The sequence below is a fragment of the Panicum virgatum genome, chromosome 3N (assembly GCF_016808335.1).
Source record: "Panicum virgatum strain AP13 chromosome 3N, P.virgatum_v5, whole genome shotgun sequence".
Classification (NCBI taxonomy): Eukaryota; Viridiplantae; Streptophyta; class Magnoliopsida; order Poales; family Poaceae; genus Panicum; species Panicum virgatum.
The window spans coordinates 53,032,695-53,055,179 of NC_053147.1; the positions used below are offsets into that span (position 1 = coordinate 53,032,695).

The 22,485-nt window shown below is 41.8% G+C and overlaps 1 long non-coding RNA gene across 9 annotated transcripts; it reads left to right on the plus strand.

Annotated features, from left to right (window-relative positions):
* Positions 1 to 2,627: 2,627 nt before the first annotated feature.
* LOC120666163 lies at positions 2,628 to 10,049 on the plus strand. 9 transcript variants are annotated; one of them, XR_005671599.1, is made up of 10 exons: positions 2,628 to 2,694; positions 3,574 to 3,763; positions 3,838 to 3,876; positions 3,989 to 4,078; positions 4,510 to 4,596; positions 7,057 to 7,117; positions 7,511 to 7,577; positions 8,254 to 8,938; positions 9,090 to 9,154; positions 9,748 to 10,049. It is a non-coding gene; the product is annotated as an uncharacterized LOC120666163 (long non-coding RNA). The 9 variants fall into 9 exon arrangements; XR_005671598.1 differs by having other exon boundaries at positions 8,254 to 9,154; XR_005671597.1 differs by lacking the exon at positions 9,748 to 10,049 and having other exon boundaries at positions 9,090 to 9,293.
* The last annotated feature ends 12,436 nt before the right edge of the window (positions 10,050 to 22,485 follow it).

Genomic DNA, 22,485 nt, shown 5'->3' on the forward strand with positions numbered 1-22,485 from the left:
CCACAGTACAAAGAAAACTACCCGATCATGATGTAGTAGGACTCCAACTGTATTCGGTTAGGACTTTCCATGTAAATCTGTCCCCCCAGATATATAAGGGCGGGCAGGTACCCCCTCGAAACACATCAACACCTAAGACAATACAAACAACCACACAGGACGTAGGGTATTACGCAACTCGCGGCCCGAACATGTCTAAATTTTTGTGTTCCTTGTACCATCGAGTTCCAGAGCAGTCGATCCCTACCTACAAATCTTACTGCTAAAGATATTTCTGAGCAGGCTTGGCGGTAAACACCGACACAAAGGACATCCAAATGAAATGAATGTCTATAAGCAACTAATGATGTGCCTACGTAATGCATATCTCATATTAGATGTAGTATCTGCTAGGTGCTTTTCCTAACCAAGATCAAACACGCTCGAGCTGTGGAAGACCATTATATGTCTTGTGTTTGGTTAATGCAGGAGTGCGGGCCGAATTTTACTAAATCAAGTTAAGCGCGTGTGATTTGGCTCAGTATATGCCAAAGTGCAGCACAAGGCTAGTCGAACTTGATTGCCTGCTGTCTCGATGCTTCAACTCAGTGCCTTAAAACCTTTGAACCACTGGCTACAATGATCCATCCTTTTTTTTCTTTTTTTTTCCTGAACAATTTGTATTGTATTAAAAAAATTAGACCGTGCACTATGCCTACTTGGTGCATGCAGCAGTCTCTGTGGCTACAATGATTAGCAAGAACTAGACTAAGTATGGAGATTAACAAATATCAGCAACAACAAAAGCTAATAAATTAAGACATGAATTAAGTGCTCGTGAGAAAAACAAAACAAAGACAAAAAGAACAGCATGCTCATCTTGGGCTCGAGGGGCACGCAGGTTCCTTGGGCTTGAGTGGCGCGCAGGCTGCTCCACCTGGTGCTGGGCTGCCTCGCTTGCGTCCCTGCAAGCCCCTTGCGAGCTGGACCAGGTGCCCCAGCTTGGGCCGCTCGAGCCAGACCGCGCGTGGGCCGTGGGCGCTGAATCAGCCCACCAGCCTTCCCACGTGCCACGTCTGCTGCACATCGGGATCGGTCGGGATAAAACATTTTCACTTTTATATTTTAATATGAAAACAATATCAAAAATAAAATAGTCGAACACGAAAATAAATACAAACTTACGGGATATCGAAAACGAACCAATTCGAACGGATATGTGTCAAAAACGAACAGTCTACGGAAAACAAAACAGAAACACACCGACTCGTACGATACCCAATCAAACCGGATATTAGTACATGAAGACATAGACCTAGTAATTGTATTATAATAATTCACAACCTCACAAACAAATTCGTAGCCACACACATAGTAATGCAATATATAGTCGCAACTCACAAACATGCACTCAGATAGAAGATTTAACAAATTCATAGCGACATACATAGTAGTAAAAAGGTATATACCGAATTAGTAAAAACATGATATTCCGATAAAATATAAGAAATATGAAAATAATTGGGTACAAGCCATATCGTTTCCATCCCGTTTTCAAATTTAACATCCCGTATTTCGTAATTCTGTGTTTGTCCGAAAATATGAAAATGAGCAGGTAAAATATAGAAATCGTGATGAAATGGAACGAGATTTATCCAGACCATTTTCCATCTTAGCTGCTTACACTCGAGCCTGGGCACGGACGCGCGCCGCCGCTCGCCTGATGCGCCGCTGCTTCGCAGGCTCGCTGCCGGGGCTGCGCGCATGCACAACTCGCAGCGCTGCGGCGCCGCAAAGGAACTGCACTCCGCCCTGCGCACGCACAGAAACAAACAGGACCGAGCCCAAAGAACAAAGCCACTAACAGAGGAACCAAAATGGCAAGAACAAAGAGTATCCGAGATTTCAAACTCGAAGAACTCACTCAAATCACAACGGATTGAAACGAAACAGAGCCATAGGTCCGCAACTCCAAGGACTAACAGATCCATCAAGAATTTCGCGAAGCTATGGAGTAAAACTTGCGAATCGAAAATCAGAAAATACCCCCAACAATACGTGGAGGACACAAGAAAGTTAGGATCTCCATTCCAATCAGAATCTTCACAATCCCTAATCCGAAAATCTCAAAGAAAATAGAGAGAGAAAAAAAGAGAGTAGTGTTGGTTTTACAATCGCCCGCTCGGAAGCCATCTCGCGGTCGACCGACCGACCGTCCACCACATGCGGCTTGTTTCCATTTTCCCGTGTTTGTTTCATTTCTCATTTTCTTTTCCTCCTCTCTCGCGTTCTCCATTCCCATTCCTTCCCTCCTCCCGATCTAGAGCAGTGCAGCCGGAAGGTCGCTCGGGGCTGCGCCGACGGCGCGCGCCACCGGATCTCGGCCGACGCGTTCGAGCGGCTGCGGGCCGGCGCGCTCGAGCAGCTCATCCACACAGTAGTAGCAGCAGGCTACCCACGCGTCCGATCCGCCGCTCCCTCGCCGTCCGGAGGTGGCTTCCGCCGCCTTCGCCCTCACCTCGCCGGCGGCCTCCGCCGTCGCCGCCCGGTCCAAGGCACGACCTGCCCCTAACCCTCAGTCCCTACCAATTTGCTGCTCTACTGGTCCAGGGTCTGAATGTCTTCTGTGATGGCTTGTTGATGGGCGCAGGTGCTTGGAGGGGGAAAGAATCAGGGGAGAAATTAAATGGCTGCCGCGTGGGGATCACGAGGAAGGTGACCGCCTGCTGGCTTTTCTAATTGCTCATACTCGTAGCCTCGTACTGCTTATTTGGATCATGGAGTTGATTTGGCGAATTACTTGGGTGCTGTAGCATGAGTTCTTTACCCAGAAAAAAAGAACCACTTAGAATAGCCAAACAGATTATATTTGTTGAGAAATGTAAAATGCTATGGAGATGATCGGTTATCGTCGTGTATGGTCTGTTAATTGTTAGCCAGCAGTTCCTTAATTAGCAATTCATGAATTGAGACAACTTATAGCTTTTTTGCCGAATTCTAGTCTATGTGATCTGCTATGTTATCAGTTACTGCAGGTTTCTAGGACATTATCTGCCTTCCCATATAAGCATGTAGGTTACTGTTGAGTAAGCAGCAGGATTGTCCTGCTAACCATTGATCTATAAGCATGTCACAGGATCATCAACTTTGAATGGAGGACTACTTGCATTAATTACTTCTGCAAGAAAAGATATGCTCCATATTATGTTTCTGCATGCAGAAAATGTCATAAGTTCACTTATGAACACATCTGTTGGAGCTTAAGTGCTTTCAGAGCATAAGCAAATAATTGTCTTAGAGTTCTGAATTGAACCGAGAACCTCATTTCATGATAAATAAAATGACGCACCAAGTGCAGTATAGGAATGATTATTATTTTGATTGGTACACACTTTAAATTTCCTATGCTGAAGCTAAGACACATCACTATTGACAGGCTAGCTAGTTATGAGAATTTTCTTCTTCATTGAGGGTGATGTTTTGTATTTTTGTTGCCTTTTATTTATTGTGCACTCCTGTGTGAAGCTTTGACATCTCTTTGTGCAATGATGTGATTTATGCTTTGAGTTATGATTGCTCCTTTCTTGAACGCAGAACTTTGGCCATGTTATGATGGCCCTTGCAGTGGATGTTGCTCGTTTTGTGGGAGTGCCAATGGCTCCACCAGACCCAATTCTTTCAGAAGCCTTTTAAAGCAGATAAAAATGACCTGAAGCTCAATCTTGGTGTTGGTACCTATAGAACGGAAGAGTTGTAGCCCTATGTCCTCAATGTAGTCAAGAAGGTGAGCCTAATGAGCATCAGCATTCTGTTAATAATAGAGGTTCCTGTCTTCATGTTCTCTTTTGCTTGCTGTAGGCTGAAAATCTTATGTTGGAGAAAGGAGAAAACAAAGAGGTACGGTGGAAGTTCGGAATTCAAGTTGCATGGTCATAAGAATTCATTTCTCCTTAGTTTATTTTTGTTTTATGTATCTGAAACTGAAGGAAAGTTCTGGATTGTGGTGCAGTATCTTCCTATTGAAGGCTTAACAGCATTTACCAAAGCAACTGCAGAGCTACTCCTTGGAGCTGACAGCCCCGTCATCAAGCAAGGACTGGTATGTACTATGCTGCACTTGCTGCCGGTATTATACCTGTAGTGTTTCATGTAATGCAGATAGTGTTTCACAAGCTGGGCTTGAGTCTACTTGAGCTTTGACTGACAAGTTCTAGCTCTTAATCAACTTATGCTTGTCTCGGGTTGAAATTCATATTAATGACTGAGCCATCACCATCGAAACATTATTTTCTATGGCTCATTGTTGACTAAGTTGGAACACCCTGCATTAGTTAACTATAGCTACCTAATGCAAAAGGAGGTAGGGGATAGTTATCAATTCTTTGTAGGCCACTGAACCATTTCATTTATGGCATATCAACAGACCTTTTACAGAAATGCATTTCAAGTGGGAAAATATTGTTAACAAAAGCTTTGTGGTGTGCCCCTGTATACAGCTACTTAATCTGGCTCTTTTCTTTGTTATTTCAGTTTCAGTAGCAAGTCATCAACAATATGGAGTAGAGGAAGAGGACATGGATCTGGAGTTCTAGACAGTTTATAAATCAAATGTCACAAGTATGTGCTCAACTGACTACCGTTGCTGTCTTGATGCTCGGTTTTACACTTTTATACCAAGTAGTATGTATTGTATAATATTTTTTCTAAGGAAAGTTATACAAATGATTTTTTTCCTAAGCAAAGTTATGTATAAAAAGTCTTAAAAGTTTATACAAAACAGATATTGATGAAGTTTTGGTACAAAAGTTATATAGAAAAATATACAAATAAGGTATACGGTAAAATATTTATATGAAATCATATAAAAAAGTTTAAACCAAAATTTCACAATAAATTGTTAGGAGAGTTTGCTAGAAAAAGTTCTACCCTTGAATGACCTTCATATTTTTAGTTGAAAAAGTTTTCCTACAAGAAATTTCCAAAAATATTCCAAAGGAATAAGTTTTTGGTTTTTTAGTTGGGCCTGGTATGAATAACTTATTAATAAATTTCCATGAAAAAACTTATTCCTCCAGAATTTTGGTTTTTTAGTTGATAAAAGATATTTGCAAATATCTTTTATGTAAGTTTAGTTAAAAGTTATTAACAAAAGTTTGGTTGGTAAGTCATTTTTCAAAGTTCTTCCGGTCAATCATTTTCAACCAGCCATACTCATTCCTACTGATTAGGGCTAGTCACGTCATCCAACCATACTCGGCCCAACCAGTTAGGGTTGTCTGGGTTTTTAGGGTTCAACTCCGTCACCATATGTCTGGATTTTAGTATATATCAAGGTTGACTTGCCATACTTTTTCTAACTGATTAGGGTCAGTCACGTCCACCTGCCATACTCGGTCCAATTGATTAGGGCCAGTCACATCAACTTACCATACTTGTCCCAACTAAATAGGGCCAGTCACGCCAATCTGCCATACTTGGCCCAACTGATTAGAGCCAGTCACGTCATCCTGTCATACTCGGCCCAACTGATTAGGGCCAGTCACGTCATCCTGTCATACTCGGCCCAACTGATTAGGGCACTCATGTCATCCTGCCATACTCAACCCAACTAGTTATGGTGATCTGGGTTTTAGTGTTCGACTCCATTACCATATGTTTGAAATTTTAGTATATATCAAGATTGACTTGTCATACCAGGCCCAACTGATTAGGGTCAATCACGTCCACCTACCATACTCGGCTCAATTGATTAGGGTCGGTCACGTCATCCTGCCATACTTGAACTAACTGATTAGGGCCATCCATTATTTTTTTTGTCTCTAATTACGTGTAGTTTTCCTTGAACTTTTTTCTCTTCATCTTTGCATCAAAACTTTAAGCTTCATATTTTGTATTATTTTATACAAAAATTATACAAAAATAATTTTGGTTCAAAAATTTGCGCAATCAATTTTTTAAAAAATTTGCACATTATTTTTTGTTTCTTTTTTTCTCTTCGGTATTTGTTTGAGAGATTGTTTTTTCAGTCAAAATTTGCTTCTAACATAATTCTAACATATTTTTAGCAAAAATTTTCTTTCTAATTTGCTCAAAATTTTATCATCATTTTTTCTACTAAATTACTTTTTGTTTGATAAGATATGTATGTTTAAAAGTGTATCTTCGAAATTACTTTTTCTCATAAAAAATTTTCCTGCAAAGTTTTCCACAAATTTTATAACTTGTTTTTTTTCACCCATATTTTTCTCATTACTTTATTTTTGCAACTATGTACATTTTTTAAATCTTATATGACTACAAATTTGTTATCTGAAGTTATATAATGTATCTACAGTAGTTCTCTACAAAACGTTTTGCACAAAAAGTTTGGATATGTCATCAATTAACTTCTAAAAAAGTTTTTTCAACATAGCATTTTATAGAAAAGTTTTCTGGATAAATCATCTAAAAAGATCACTTGAAATATTTTCAGGAAATGTAGGCTTTTTTATATAAGTTTTCGCAATTAAATTTTTGTCTACATAAGTTTTCTGGATGAAATAAAATGCTTTTTGCTACAAATTATTTCAAAACAATTAATTTTTTCTATAAAATTTTTTTTCTTATATTCCTCATGCCTTGTTCGGCATCAATTGATCCCCCCACCTCTGAGATCACTTGAAATATTTTCAGGAAATGTAGGCTTTTTTATATAAGTTTTCGCAATTAAATTTTTGTCTACATAAGTTTTCTGGATGAAATAAAATGCTTTTTGCTACAAATTATTTCAAAACAATTAATTTTTTCTATAAAAAAGTTTTTCTCATATCCCTCCTGCCTTGTTCGGCATCAATTGATCCCCCCCCCCCCCACCTCTGAGATCACTTGAAATATTTTCAGGAAATGTAGGCTTTTTTATATAAGTTTTCGCAATTAAATTTTTGTCTACATAAGTTTTTTGGATGAAATAAAATGCTTTTTGCTACAAATTATTTCAAAACAATTAATTTTTTCTATAAAATTTTTTCTCATATCCCTCCTGCCTTGTTCGGCATCAATTGATCCCCCCCCCACCTCTGTTTTGTGTTTTTTTTTCAGGAACAAATCTACAACTATAGTGTTAAAGCAGCAGTGTACATCCTTTTAGACAGTGAAAAAGGTACGCCACCGTAACATCATGTTTTTACATTGTATACTTAGGAAAATAGGAAATAAAAATGATGTAGTATCCATCTTTTTTGTAGCTGCTGTTGTACTTTAGTATCATAATCCCCCTAGGATAGAACCCCCCCCCCCCCCCCCCCCCCCCCCCACACACACACACAACGTACTGTCCGCAGTCTTTGTATCATGTTCTTATGTTTGCACCACGGGCAAAATTTCATATTTATTTTAATATTCGAAACTTTTTGTACAAGTGTACAGATGTGTGTGGTGCTTTCAGGCCATGTTGCAAACATGATGATGATGATCCTTTCAGGAGATGGATGGTATAAGTAGAACTGAAACTCTACATTGTATAAGTAGTTAATCTTAGCTATGTATTTGACAGTATGGAGATGCCCACGCCAAGAGAAACATGCACTGCATGAAGACCTCTTCCTTATCCATTGCTAAAAGTAAGCCATCAACTTCACTATTTCTTACCATAATCTTGCAGTAGGTTGTGCACCAGAATTTTGTGGAAATTAGCTGAAACATGGCTTCCAGGAGGTAATGTCAGGATACTTAACTTATACAATGGAAACATATACTATTGTGGTTGTTTGCGTTTGTATGTCTGAAATGCACCCGTAGCATTAGCGCGGGCACTCTAATATGTTGGATAGGATAATAAGGATGTTGATGTTTATGAGTGTTTTATGTTTTCCTATGGGCATGATGTATGTCATGAAGTAATTTCTGAATGTGATTCTGTAGCCATAGTTTGGTCTGGAACCATATGATGGCTTTCTATGCCTGAAATTTATCTATAGCATTAGCACTTAAATTTTTTAAAAAAGGTTTCACATGTTTTGAAGCAGCTAGGAAGCATTGGCAATATTCATGCTGTATATTGGGGAGGTGTACGAGTTGAGATTGATTTCTTCTCTTTTCTTTCGTATATGAAACTATATTTACTTCGATGGATTTTCTTAATAGGAATAAACTTTGGGACATGCTCTGGTCATGCTTTGGAATTACACTTTGCATCCGTAAAGGGATCCTTGTGTTTGCGGTTTTGCCGTCCGGTTCAAAAGTAAATGGAACAAAAAGTAAGTTTCAACTCTGGTTAATATTCTCTCTTTGTTGCAGGCTTACCTCAAATACCACTAGAGGCCTCAAAAGAAATGCTACAACGGGCGCTGGATTTGCTGCAACAGATGAGTACTCAATCTGTGTGTTGTTATATACATTTAGCTGAAATGTGGCTAAACCAAAAGGTGGTTACATTACCTTTTTACGATAGACTGATATTGTCTATCTATAATACACTGATGATTGTAAATTAGAGATGGTATACTTTCCATAAGTCACTGCATATTTTGAAGACAATAATTAATAATAGCTTTCATTTAGCCCAATTTTCAACCAGTCTATGCAATGATCTACAGGTGGATCAGTCAACTTTAGGACATATGTATCCCACTGTGCTCCGCAATGGTCCATAGTTGTACTTATTAGCAAGAGTGATTCCCTGCTGACTAACCGTCTAATATAAACTGATGTTTTGAGATATCTCCAAAGATTACAAATCTTTAAAAACTCATTGGTATTTCTCTATTGTATAAAAATTATGATATAGATTTTATATTATTGCAGCTGAAGGAATTGCACTATGAAATTGATGATTAAAAAGCACGGGCAATCAAGTATTGACTAGATATGCTAATTACTTCACTTCTTGATAGGATCAAGTTGTTATTTTATTTGTTCGGGCAAACCAGCACACACATGCTGTATCTGAAAAAAATTTGAAAAACAGCACAGAAGGGAGAAGGTACAGTACCCCAGCACACACACTGTATCTGAAAAAACATTTGTTTAAGATTTTTTAATGTTGTACAACTTTTTCTCATAACATTATCTAGTAATTCATTTTTCCCCAGCATTTGCCTGACACACTTTTTTCTATTTTTTTTCTCTCGCAGCCATTGGTAGAAAGGCAAAAACAAGGTCAAGCAGAATTCAAGGAAAACAAATCCTTTTTTATTTGGTAAAAAAATATTGTACTGTATCATGAGTTAAAACAAAAAAGTTAATCACTACCCCTGTAAAGTTTTGTTCGATAGTTTTTATTTTGTGACAGTAATCTTTTTTCCCTCTTTTATGTTTAATTGTTAGTTTTACTTTTTTATTATCTATCTTCAAAGTTTTCTGTCTAAAAATTTTTCACCGCCTCTTTTTAAGCTCGAAATATTTTTTTACTCAATATATTTTTTACTCAAAATAAAATATTTTTCTAGCACACATTTTTCTTAAATAATTGTTTTCTCAAAAAATTTCGATATATATGTTTCCATTTATAATTTTTTCGTTAAAACATTTTCCAACAAAAACTTTTAATAATATGCTTTTTCTAAGCGCTAATGTCAAAAGTTTTTACAAGTAATTAAATTTTCCAATAAATTTATATTATTCTTTCTAATTTTTTCAATATAATATTTTGTTAAAAGTTACTTTTACTTTCACTCCCCCCACCCATATTTTACACCCAATTATCCCACATCCCTAAAAAAAATGGCTTCTGAAAAAGGTTCTCCGTTCACGTTGGTTCCACAACTAATTTTTGTTTTCGCGTGCGCTCAGGATTTGCAGGAAAGCCAAACGTGAAAAGGGAAAGGGAATTAATATGGCATCCACACATATGCCAAAAATGGAAAGGTGGGCATGTCGGAGATCTACCGGACGTTGGGAATCTAGCGGGCGCCCACAAATTAGAATTGGCCAAGCAAGAGCACTCCTCGAACTAGCCATGCCTATCTATATATATATATATAAGGTCTCCGACAAATGACTAAACTGCTTGTAAACTACTGTGAGCATTGGACGGACACACTGCATTCACGTCTTTGCTTCACTTCGACGCAAAGCTTTTCGATGGCACCACATGCCCTCCGCTCGAACCTTGACTGCGCCAAATCCGTCCTCAGTTTTGCGGCCCAAACCGGGAAACCAGCCCACTGGTGATGGTTTTGAGGACCAAACCATCGAAACCGTCCGCCTCCGCTTGACCGCCACGTGACATCTCTGATGCCGGCACGTGTCGGACCTCCCGTCGTGCCTTGACGCTTTCGAGTCATTCACGCACGCCCGCCGCACGGACTGCCTACTTGACTCGACATCGTCCTCGCCGACTCGGCCCATGTCGCCGCATCCTTCCTTCATGCTTTCTTATCGATCCGTGCACAATGTGGGCCGCCGCGACTCCGTCCGGCATCTTCGGATCCCACGGTCTAAGTCTACTCGCGTTCATCCCCGAACTTTTCACTTGGTCTTCTCCTCGCGCCATTGACCGCCACGTCGCACCCTTCACCTGCTTTTCACAACCAAGGCAAACATCAGCACACAACGGTTGTCAATCACTCATCACACAGCACACAACGGTTGTAAAAATATGAGAATAATAGGCTACTGTGGTCCTCACATTTTTTGAAGTAGGGAGCTTTATTCACTTTAAGTAAGGTCATAACAAATTATTACTTATAATAATTACCCAAAAACTCGTACTTGTGTTCTTTTTATCTCTTTCATGAAAATATAAAAATTCCAAATTACTCTAGTCAAATATGATTAAAGCATGGATAACACCTTAATCTATTTTTCAGATTAATTTACTCCAACAACTATGTCAATAAGTAAATTGGACCAATATTTGTGAGAGTAAATTTTCTTAATGGGGTAAATTGGGCAAATGTTTATTTGAGTGAACTGAATAGTAAATGATTTATTGGGTTAACCAAACTTTGGTCATATTTCAAGAAGTAATTCAGACTATTTCTAGAAAAATATGATCCTCCAATAAAAAGAGCCATAATTTACACTTTGTATAGAAGAAGTGATTTTAGGCCACAAAGCCCACAAACTCTAACTGGTGGCCTACTTTGGAAAACCCTATGCAGCCCAACTAGTTTCTGACGCTTATGAGGCTAGCCTCGTGGACATACCACTTTTTTTTTTGCTTGCTATGGTTAGCAACATATTTCAAAATAAGGTTCTTGCAATACCACTGAGCCCATCTTGCAAGATCATGATGTGCAGCAGAAGGCACAGAGGCTCCACCGAACTAACAGCAAAGATGTGGTGCCATGCCAAAGATACAGGTGCTAGATTGAAAAACAGAGAGGGATGGACGGTGGGTTCAAAATTACAAGAGTTCAGGGGCTAAAACGAAAGAAATAGGGCCTTTCTGTAAATAGTTTTGAATAGAACAGGACGGTAGATTGATTTCCATAAAATACAGGGGCTCTTTGGCAAAAGCACTACTGTTGACCGGTATTGACCCTGGCTGAAATGGATCTGGTCCGTTGGATCGAAATCGGACGGTTTAGAGCGGTTTGGGCGGCTCGGCTCGGCGGCGATGCGGCAGCTCGGCTGCACGGCACTGGCGGTGAGCCTACCGCGGTAGCGGTTCGCCGGAGTGGACCGTAATCGACGCTCCGGACTTGATTCACGGCGCAGAAGGGCCGGGGAGGTAGAGGAGGCGTTGGAGAGCTCAATGGAGGGCTCGGGGCAGCGATTTGGAGCGGCGGAGGATCTCCACGCCGGCGAGGGGCGGACGGGGTCGCCGGAGCTCGCCGATTCTGGTCGTCCAGTGCACAGATTTGTGTGCGGAGAAGTTGAGGATCGAGAGGAGTCGTCGGCGAACGCGAAGGCGAGGTCGGCGAGGCAGTGCAGTGGTCAGAGAGGTGCGCTCTACGCAGGGGCGGGCCCAATGTAATTCAAGGGTATTCAAGTGAATACCCATGATTTTTAGCAAACAAATTTGTACGTGTAGTATATCATATATATATAGTTTAAAAAACAAAAATTTCACTGTATATAGCCTATCATTTCTCCTTCTCTCACCCGATCCAATAAAAATAGCAAGTCCACCTCCCCCATCCCTCTCACAATCAGATGACTTATATAGCCCTCACGGCCAACAACTGAAACTTTACTTAACCGAGCTAAGAGCAACTCCAATAGCTTGATTTTTCCCTTTCCCCTCTCTCATCATATAGGGAAATCCCCTTTTCTATTTTCAACTTATAGGAGAGAAGTGCTCCAGCAGCTAGATTTTTTCCTTTCCCCTTTCTCTCCTCCTGTCACATGGGGTCAACCTGTCATTCACATCTTCTCTTTCTTTCCCCTCCCCCGATCCCTCCCCTCCTCTCCCCCACCCCGAGCTCACCCCCGCAGCCGGCGATGACCTCGGCGGTGCTCCCCCTTTGTTTCCGCGCGCTGCTGGCAAAGGCAAAGCGGTGGTTCTTGATTGCTTGGTCGCTCCCTCCGCTCCGCGTGTTGCGCCTGCTAGTGGAGGCTTCATGGCGGATGCTCGGAGGCCTCCGCCGCCGCGTCGGCATGCTCCGAGATCTCCCCCGCCACCTCGTCGGCATGCTCCGAGATCTTCCCCGCCACCCGGTTAGCCTGCTGTGAGATCCCCGACGGCCGTCGGCGATGGCGGGAGGCAACGGCAGGCAGGGAGGCGACGGGCAACGGCGGGCAGGGAGGCGACGGCGGGACGAGGAAACAACGAGGAAAGGGAGACGCGGCTGTCTCCCCTTTCTATTGGGGATTGGGGAAATGTTATTGGGGATTGAGAAAAAATATAGGGGAGAGGGAGATAAAAAATTAATCTGTTGGAGCAAGTTTTTTCACCATCAATCCCTTATATTGAGAAAAGGTGGAAAAAGAAAAGGGGAAAATCAATTTGTTGAAGTTGCTCTAAGTGGCCAGACTTCTCACCTCCAAACCTCCCATCTCCATAGCTGAGCCCGAGTCTGAGCGGCTACCAAGGAACCCTAGACTGCCAGGCACAGGTAGGCGACAACGGACTCCGGCCAGCCACGGACATAGGATGGACACCGACGGGCCACTAACGAGTTGCGTGTAGACCAGGCTGAGCTCTGTGCAGCAGTTGGCGGCCCAGTGCAGGCGTGGCGGTTGGCAGTGCCACGCCCACGCGCTAAGACCATGCACGGCCTAGGGCAGTCTCCACAGGTCGCGGGTGCACTCGCACTCAGCTAGGGACCAAGGCGGCAACACTGTAGCAGGCCGCAGTACAATAAAAGTGAAGAATTTTTTCATATTTTGTGAATTGATTCTTGCAATCTTGCAATTGTTAAATACTCCTGAATTTTTGATAAATAGATAGTAATGTAGTGATCAAATATTTAAAAAACTTTAGCCTTTAAAATTTTGAATACCCATACCTCATATCGTGGGCCCGCCCCTGGCTCTACGACGGCGTGCAGTTTGGCGTAGCGGAGCTCACTCCAGCGTGCAATCGCCGGGGCTAGAGGGCGAGAAGGAAGGGAAAACAGGGGGGGCTACCTTGCTCACCTAAAGACGGAGCTCCGGAGGCGACTGGAGGCGAGCAGGGAGCAATGAGGCGGCGAAATGACGGTGGCGGCGCCGTGCAGAGCTTGCGCGGCGGCGTTGCGGTAGTGCAGAGAGGTGAGGAGTGGGGGAAAGGAGCGGGGGCGGGGCTGAGAGCACTCTTTTATAGGCCAAGGGAGGGAACAGGAAGGGCGGCAGAGGAGAGGGCGAGCGGAGCTCAAGCGGCCGGCAATAATGGCCATGACCGGTGGTGGCCGTTACCGGCGGAGGAAAGAGGGGAGGCGAGGGGGTGGAGGAATGGTTCCACTGAGCCTGGAGTGGCGCAGTGAAGAGGGAGGGAAGGAAGAGCGCGTGGGGGAGGGAGATGGCCGGCGGCGCTCGGCATGGTGGGGAGAGGAGGCGGCGGGAGGAAGGAGGAGGTGCTGACAGGCGGGGCCCGCTTGGCGTTGGGAGAGAGAGAGAGAGAGAGAGAGAGAGAGAGAGGAGGAGGTTGGGTGGACTGGGCCGGCTCTGTTGGGCTGACTGGGCCGCGTAGGAAAGAAAAGAGAGAGGGAGGAGGTGGGCTGAGCTGGAAGGAGAAAGAGAGAAAAGAAGAAAAAAGTTTTTTTCAAACACAAACACCATTTGAATGATTTATTTTGAATTCAAAAAAATTTAAATTTTCGGTGTTACATGTAAGGTCAGCATTGTGGTAAGAGAATCGTTGCAAAATGTGGCATCTAAAAAGATTGTTAGCTTAACTGCAAATAAATAATAAAATATTTAATAAACACAAATTATAGTATGTCGAACAAAAGAACATACATAGTTAACAAGTTCAATAAGCTAAATTGTTGAAAATTGAAAATACTTGGAATGAACTTTTATTAGAAAGTTAAAGTTTGGCCGAAACACAAAAAGCTGGGACCGGACAATAGAAATGTAAATAAAGAAATGTTGCGAGACGGCAAGCAAAAATGCTGAAGAAAGGAAAATAGTTGGAATGAATCTTCAATAGTGAAAAATATATATTGCATTACTCAAATAATGTTGGTAGTAAAATGTTGAAGATATTGTAGAATGAAAATATTGAGTTTGAAAATTTGTTGAAAAAGGAAAATGCATGGAATTAACTTTTTATAAAAAAAATGAGTGACGGAGGTAGATCTATGTACCTCCCTACCGAGTAGGGTTCCCGTATCCAGGTGACTACCCTGCTCGGTGACTCGGCTACAGCTACCCGGCATACAGGGACTCGGCTGCATGAAGGACGGATCCCCTAAGACGAATCAGGATGAAGGCTCCAGCTAGATGCCCGGAAATTTAGGGATCTTACCCGACCTTCTTCCTTGTAACAATCCGAGCATATCTCGCCATACTTGTACCCCACGACTCATGGTCTATATAAATGAGGCATGGGTAGACCCATAGACACATCATTCAATAGTTCAACTCCTCGTCATTCCACAAACTCTAATACTACACCGAACACAGGACGTAGGGTGTTATGCTCATTGCGGCCCGAACCTGTCTAAATCCCTGTGTCTTCGTGTTACCATCGAGCTCTTGGTCCTGAGATCCCCGTCCTGAAACTCTACCGCCAGGTACCCCTGGTGGACTAGCCGGAATAGCAATCCGACATTGAGGTTGTGGTGTACCATGAAAAGTTGGGACAAGACAATAGAAATGTTTGAGTAAGGAAATGTTGCGGGTTGGTAAAATAAATGGTGAAGAGAAGAAAATAGTTGGAATGAACCTGTTGTTGTGAAAAAAATGTTGCATCACTTAAATAATTGTTGATTGAACCATAAAAAAATCTAGGATTAGGATCGTACAAAAGGCTTGATAAAGATGCGGTGGTTGACCACCTTATAGCAATTCGGCCAATTTTCACACAAGACACTGATTTCATCCATCCTTAGTATTTTTTCTCTTATTCAACACTTATCTTTTTGAATTATATTAGGAATAACATTGGTAAGATCTTGATGATTAGGTCACATCGCATCACAAAAAAATCAGAATGATAAAATTTTGAGGTAGATCGTTGAAATAAAAGGCCATCCTAATGAAACCAAAGCAACTAAAAAAATTAAATGGTGAAAATTATTGAGGCGGTTTTTTTAATTTACATGGTAAATTTTATTGCACACCTATGGACTGCGTCTAACATAGGCAGCCTGGGCCTCCCTTTCATGTCGTCACCCCTATAAACGAAACAAAATATTTCATTATCTACAAAATTTAAAGCTAAAAGCACATTTCTATAACAAAGATACATGTCAATGTTGTTTTTATTAACAAGAATGTTGATACTAGGCTATGCTATGGTGTATAATAAGAACTAGTTGTGCTCATTTATAAACTGTCATAACCACATTTCTCTCATTCACATCATGGAAAACAACAATGGTTCACAAACCCACTCATGAATCTAAGGATGGGCCAGGTGGGCCACAACACAACATAACATCTGGCCCAAGAAGCCCCATTCGATACATTTGCAAGGCACCCGATTCCGTGACTAACCAAACCAGCAATCATAGCTGAAGATGAGGGAGACTAAGCACTAGGGTTTGGGTAAAGCGATTTGAGTGGCTGCACTAGGCGGCTTACCCTCTGTTGACGGCAAGATCTTGTGACGGCGACTCGGCGAGAAACTCAGGCGAGAGTTGCGACAACGCGACTCCGCAAGGAAGGGAGATAGGGAGGTGCAGGGTGGCTAGAGTAGATCCACACATAAACACAACAGTGGTACAACAATCGACACTCGGCGACCGGCTGGATCTGGCAATAGCGACGGTGAATCTTCAAGAAACAAAAGCACGAGTTGAAGTGGCGCGACTTCACAAGGAGGGAGCTAGGAAAGAGCAGGGCGGTGGAGGTATATCTGCTGGCGACAATAGGTGGGCAGCGTGGTGGCGCACAACGACCAACCGAATTTGGTTAGGCGATTTTAATTCAGCTAGGAAAATAGACGCGATTTGTGACATCACAACTCTGCAAGGAAGGTATCCTGGTAAACACAGACAGTGGGAATCGAACTCATGGCGACACCCTTGACTGGGGATCGATCCAGGCTAGCAAGCAACAACAAGGTATTCTCTAATTTTTGGTTTGCAACTTGTTATTGTAGCTTGTATATAGGAAGCTTTGGTAGGATTGTATCAAATATGTACTTGTTAAGTGAAATTGTACTACTGTATTAAAGAACTATTGGAAAGATCATTATTTCTACAGAGAATTTAGTCAAGAGCAAGTTGAGAAATAGGATGGGTGATACACTTTTGGGCAACTGTTTAGTCACATTCGGTGAGTGACATATTTTATTCTTACTGAAAGTCTAAAACAAACATTGGGAAGTAATAGAATAACTTATTAAATGTACTGTTTTTGGCTACATAATGTAGAAAGTACATAAAAACTATGTTGGATTCTGGATTCAAGCTAGCAAGAAACAACACATGGACTTTTGTTACCTACTAATTAAAATTGCTATGAAACTAACTAATGTTATTATTCTCAGAATGGCTATGAAAGCATCAAGATTGATGGTCAATGAAGACATACCAGAAGAGGTCATATGCTGCAATATATTTCCACGCCTACCTTTCAAGTTGGTCACATGTTTGAAGACCATGTCTAAGTATTATTGCACACAGCTCACATGCAACACCAAGTTTGCTTCTATACAAGCGACACTCTGCCCATCAAACCCTGCACTTATCCACATCGGTCGCCTTGATGAAGAATCTTCTAGGTACTCCCTTGATGTTCTTTCATCAACACCAAATATAGTTGGTGTTCCCTCATCAGGACTTGAGTTCCTTGGTTGCCCCATTGATAAAGGTCATTTCCATCTCCTTGCCTCATCCAATGGCCTTCTCTGCATCTGCTACACTTCATTCCATATAGGCCTTCTCACTCCACCACCTATCATCTTTATCGCAAATCCAGCAACACAACAAGCCCAACCAATCCCAGGAGCACCTCAACATCTAGTGAAGAATGGAGTTAGAATTGGAGTTGTAGGACTTGTGTTTGATCCATTAGATGATCCTCTAGCCAAAAAGAAGTTCATGATAGTCCAGGCACAACCATTTGCATCCTCCAATGATACATTAACCAAGTTTTGCTTTGTCACATTCTCCTCGGACACCGGTCGATGGGTAATGTCAGATACATTCATTAATAAAAATATCAAACAAGTAAGACCCAGTAAGGTGGTCTATGCAAGTGGTATCCTATATTGGGACTGGCAGGAGGATTTACTGTGGTATGATGTTACTAGAGGTGTAACGGGAAGCACTAAGATGCCTTGGAAGGTACAAGAGACCAACTTTGAGGAATGGGAACGCCACACCATTGATGCCTCTAACAATGGTATGCTCATGTGCACAACCATTGATAAGAATGGTTTGGCAATGCACCAGCTTGTGACAATTGGTGATCACTATTGGGAGCTCAAGCACCAGAAAGGATGGAAGGATATTGTAGAGATGGGTGGTGGTGCATTCCAATTCTGCCACTCAATGAAGCTATGCAATGGGTGGCAGGCAAAGTTCTGCGAGAGGTGGTTTGTGCAACCACTTGGTTTAGAGAGTGAGCGTTGGATTTATCTTGGAGTGTGACCGAAATTGAATATAGGAGCAAGCAAGATACTACGCTATGACATAGCCACTGGCAAGGTGGACAATATTGGAAAGGAATGGGGCAATCCGTGGGGCATGTCCTGTGTGTTTGGATACCGCAATAGCATGGCTGCTCTTCCACCAATTAATGTGCCAATATTACAAGATTGAATCTGTGATGGTAAATCCCGTGCTTGCATATGTGCAATTGAAGATAATTAAGAATAGTTTTTATGACTTCGTATCTTTCTATAGTTTGCAAATTGATTTGGAGATTATTGGAATAATGTAGTTTCCTTTTGATGGGAACATATGTGATGCTTTCCATTATGTACCATTGTGATTCCGGAGAATGTAAGAAAATTGCTTGGCTACTTTCAACTATGAGATTTAATGTATTCTGAGTATGATTAACTACAATAGAGAAGAGATCACATAATGGTGGTGTATTTTTACCATTTTGATAGTTAAATACTAAAAAAATTGGGAATAATATTTATATATACCAGGATGATCTGAGCCTAAGCAAATGCCCTTAAATATGGACCTTCTATCAATGATAGTGCTTTGGTGTTCATGACTTTGTGGTGTACCAAATCTTGCCTTGGCCAACTTCGTTTTTCAACGATCTCGTATCATGCATCCAAAGGGGAACTTCCATGACCTAGACTCATGTGTAAAGGTATCAATCTTATTCAAGTGTTCATCATGGGGCACTGTGACTGGCAAGGACATGCTTAAACTAGTCACATGGCACTGTGAGATATTCGGTGAAGCCGCGGGTACAATACTACACCGTAGTAAGCCAGTTAGGAGAGGTAGGCATAATACATGCGAAGCTACAACTTGATGCTGATTTACACTTTCACTGCGTTAAATTTCAAATCCTTCGATTCTCGCATGTTCACTACCTAAAGACACTCATCCACCCTCCTATCTAGCTCAAGTGATATTAAACAACATGGATACCCTAGTGACTATCCACGCATGCTTATATTACAAGCTAGCACTGATAATAAGTGTACGTGCCAACTAGTAATACTAGCCATTATGGCTACCATTTTAGTTATTCGTGCAAGTACTTTCATGTGTATGTAGTTTGAATTTCAGCTTGTTTGTGAAAGTTTGTAACATCCTCATAAAATTGTGTGTTATGTAATATGTTGGCAAAATTCTTACGAACGAGCATTGGGACTTGTACTAGTAGAGAACGGACGATGGGACCTTTTGGGCGTAACCCCCCCCCCCCATGCAGAATTACAGAATTCTAATACGCGGGCCGTGCAATGTGATTCAGTCCGGGACCAGCCAAGGAGGATGTGGGCTGCCCGCTTGTTACCATTGCGCGGTGGCCGCCCCTCAAATGGACGGATGATGTAGGTAAAGGCTAAAGTTTAGAGTTTTGTATTAAAATTTCTTTTATTAATGACATCAACATTTATAAATTTGATGTAAAAGGTACAAAAAAAGTTTTTGACATATGAGTTAAAAGTTTTGTAAAATCAATTATAAAGTTTTGTACATATATATTGAAAGTTAGTAATACTAGTGTTCTAAAGTTTTGGAAAATCAATTATGAAGTTTTGTACACATATCTTGAAAGTTGGTAATACTTATGTTCAAAAGTTGTCTTCTAAAAAAAAGAAGCTAGATACGAGAACTGAGGAATAGTGGTGAAGCATCAATTAGTTAAGAGAGGGGAGGAGAGGAGAGGAGAGAAGAGAAGAGAGAAGAGGGGTGATGGGTGGGTCCAACCATCGTGTGATGTCAACGTCATCAAAACCACCACCACGTGGCATCCACGTCACCCAAACCACCTAGCAAAACCGTCCAATGGCTAAATATAAACGGTTTTGATAGTTTGATGGTTAAGAATATCCAATTTGGAGTTTTGATGACCAAAATCAAACTCAGGTGATAGTTGGATGGTCAAAAATAAAATTTACCCAAAAATAAATGTATTTGATAGATTCGTTTGGGTTGGACCCTCAATTGGTCGTGCCCTTTATATATATTTATTAGATGGGGTAGGTCTTGCCCCATTAGGAATCCAAGAATATACAAATCCCGCGCAAAATACAAATTCTAACTCGGATTGCCCAGCATAGACCGGTCTAACTGGTTTGACGTACCTGCTTAACATGTTTCCTCGGGGTGCAGTTCTTCCGAGACCATAACTCTCTCATCCGAACTCCGAATTGGATGTTTTATATATGTATTTCAATCGTCATGATGAGAGCTATGTAATGGTGGAATCCAATTTGCAATTTGAAGAAGTTGAACCTACCGATCTGACCGGTTTGTAAGACTAAACTGACCGCCCACTATTACAGAACTGACTGAGACCAAAGGGAGCTTTTGTCTCAAGTCCAATGGCTAGGGGCTGCACGCAGGGGCCAGGGGGTTTTGTCCCAGTTGGTCGGCCTTTTGTCCTGGTTGGAGCCACCAACTGGGACAAATGAGTGCCCTTGGTACCGGTTAGTGCCTCCAACCAGTACAAAACTCCTTGACCCCTTATCACATTTCCCTTCCCCCGCCCGAGCCATTCAACTTACTCGCTCTTACTATTTTTGGCTCGGATGGGAGTTCTTGCTCATTCCTCAACGATTTGTGGGGCTCTTGATTCTCCCGTCCATCTAACAGCTCTAAAGGTTAGGAGCTTGTTACTCTCATCTTTCATTGCTTGTGTAGCTCATTTCTTGCTTTATAAATAGAGAAATGTGAAGTTTTTAGATTGGAAAAATGTTGGAGTTTTTTTTTATAACCATTTGAGCTCAAATATAGTACTTAAGATTTGCATATGTAGATGTGATTTACTTATTTTAGTTGATTTAAGTGAGTATAGAGAGTTGTTGTGATTTACTTGTATATATGGCCATATAATTGAGTGTAGCCCAACAGCTGGTTCTGCTTTGCAATTTGTTTGCTTCACATGATTAGCTACTAGCTGATTTCCGGTTTAAATTATTTTTCACACTGTTTTCTCTAGTGCTCTAGTAGTGGTACTTGATTACTTGTTTAGACAAGCAGTACTTTAGTTGAGCTTATTTTTTCTAGTCACGGTTAAGCTTTTACTTGCTTGTTCAATTGAAGCTTTGGCGCTAGTTCTTGCTCAGTTTGTTTATATCTCGGTTGATTCCGCTTTGTGTTAAAGATTCCTAATCGTTCCTAGGATAAGCGTGTCATCGGTTGACTCGTGTTATCTTGGCGATTAGAAGAGAGGGCTTCGGGGCTGTGAATTGAACGCTGAATTTTTGAATGCTCCCATTCAACCCCCTGGTTGCCCGTTCCGGTCCCACAGTATTCAGCAAAGCAGGCATACTCAACACAGCAAGAAACAAATCAAGAAGATAAAAGCTCGACATCTACTCGCGAATCAGAGAAATAAAGAGGATACGACAGTAGAGCTACTGGCAACGAGCAGGAAGCATCTACTCCTTCCAAAACTTGGGATCGGAAAAGCAGACAGGGACCTACAAAGAAGGAAAACAAAGAAACAAATAAGAGCAAGTATTACAGCAGGCTGTAAGCAGGCTAAATGATGAGGTGGAGGAGAGAGACGAGTAAAGAGAGGGGAAGCGGGCTGTAAACTTACAGCCGGCTTTGACACTGGAATCAAGAAAACTTGTGAGAGAGATATGTTGATCATATATTAATAATGAACAAACTAACTACTATACATGTTGCAGTAAGCAGCCGGCTAAATTATTATCCTTGGTCTAAGATGAGTGTAAGGAGTGAGTGCTTACAAAAGAATAAATAAACAAAGAAGATTAGTACAAGGAGCGGTTGCAAACACGACCAGTCGCATGTAACCTGCACAGTGGCGAAAGGAAGAGGAGCAAAGGGAGCATCAAATCTCTCGAAGACAACAAAAAAAGAAAGTGACGGAAGAACAGGAAGCGGGCGCGGAGCAAACCAAAACTTTGCCTTCAAGCCAAACGAGGGAGGACCTTGAATACGTAAACAGAGAACTTCTCCAAGGTAGCCCGCGGCTAGGGAAGAAGAGCAATGATACAGAAGAGCCAGCGTATCGACATGTGATGACATGCGAAACACGTGGCATGCCTTATTAGTACAGGTAACGCAGCACAAGACAGTCAACGTGAAACTCGCCAGCAGAAGCGTAAAAATCTAACCGACCATCCTCGCCAGGCGCCGCGAGCCGAAGGATCACCATCGCACGAGCCCAAAATTTTGTGATGATGTGTACCGGCTGCTCGGCCGCCAAGCCCGCCCAATTTGTTACTATAGGTTTCGGTTTGTGCCTCATGTAAAACAAGTGCCCATACAACCTTTTAGGCTATCCACAGTGGGAGCCGCCGATCGACCTCGCCGTTGGGGCCACCGCCGGTGGAGGGGCGCGGCGAGAATGGGCACCCGAGGGAGAGAGGAG